The sequence below is a fragment of the Herpailurus yagouaroundi genome, unplaced genomic scaffold, assembly GCF_014898765.1.
Source record: "Herpailurus yagouaroundi ecotype Mexico unplaced genomic scaffold, PumYag 77, whole genome shotgun sequence".
NCBI lineage: Eukaryota > Metazoa > Chordata > Mammalia > Carnivora > Felidae > Herpailurus > Herpailurus yagouaroundi.
This window is the reverse complement of record NW_024412388.1, coordinates 8,743,565-8,744,729: the sequence shown is the minus strand read 5'-3', so window position 1 is coordinate 8,744,729 and position 1,165 is coordinate 8,743,565. Positions and strand designations below refer to the sequence as shown.

At 43.4% G+C, this 1,165-nt stretch overlaps 1 non-coding gene across 1 annotated transcript; it reads right to left on the bottom strand.

Moving 5' to 3' along the window:
• Positions 1–244: 244 nt before the first annotated feature.
• LOC121027958 (U5 spliceosomal RNA) lies at positions 245–360 on the bottom strand. Its single transcript, XR_005789019.1, has one exon. It is a non-coding gene; the product is annotated as a U5 spliceosomal RNA (small nuclear RNA).
• Between the last annotated feature and the right edge of the window lie 805 nt (positions 361–1,165).

Sequence of the window (1,165 nt, the reverse complement as noted above, 5' to 3'; positions counted from 1 at the left end):
CACGGGAGATCAGCAGGTGGGCGCCCCGCCCCGCTGGGAGCGTCAGAAAAGACGGAAACGTAGAGCAACTGGATAAAGAAAAAAAAAACATTACAAATCACAAAAATTAAACAAAAAAAAAAAACCACGGAAACATAAAAAAACAAGTAATCGGGAAATTATAGCCATACCTCCCCAGCAAAACGCGCACGCGTAATAAAAAGAAAAGCTAAAGCAAATTGATCTATTTTTAAACACCATCAGTAGCCTTGCAAGCGCAAGGCCTCAAAAAATTGGTTAAAAACTCAGAATTGTTCCTCTCCACGGAAATCTTTAGTAAAAGGCGAAAGATTTATGCGATCTGAAGAGAAACCAGAGTATGCTTCCGAGACGCCCGCACACATTCCTCGGGTAACTGTTACCCCGAATTCAGTGATGGTGATTCTCTGCTCGAAAGAGCCAGTGATTTTCGTCGTTCTCCCAGACAATTCTGTGGGAGCGGCCTTATTCTTGGGGAAAAAGAATTCAACCACAAAAGGAAAATCTCGTCATTTCTAAGTCGGAAATTGCCCGCTGTGCAATGCCTCTTGGGTATGCAAATGAACCTATGTCGTCACGCCCCGGTTCCCGGAAATGCCTTAAACAACGTATTCGTTTTCCTGCGGGGACTGAGACTACCACCAGGGGGCAGAGCGAAGGCCAGATTGTCAGGATTTACGCTTTGGTGCAACCAGAAAAAATCTTTTATAAATTTCGACTCCAAGTAAAAATTTCTTTTGTACTTAAGTAAAATAATAAAAATAAAATAAAACTTGAAAATATTTATCTTCATTCATTCAACAACGTTCTTTTTTTTTTTAATTTTTTTTTCAACGTTTTTATTTATTTTTGAGACAGAGAGAGAGCATGAACCGGGGAGGGGCAGAGAGAGAGGGAGACACAGAATCGGAAACAGGCTCCAGGCTCTGAGCCATCAGCCCAGAGCCCGACGCGGGGCTCGAACTCCCGGACCGCGAGATCGTGACCTGGCTGAAGTCGACGCTTAACCGACTGCGCCACCCAGGCGCCCCTCAACAACGTTCTTTAAAGAAAATTTTTTTAATGTTTATTTATATTTGAGAGAGAGAGAAAGAGCACAAGCAGCAGAGGGGCAGAGAGAAAGGCAGACAGAATCTGAAGCAGGATC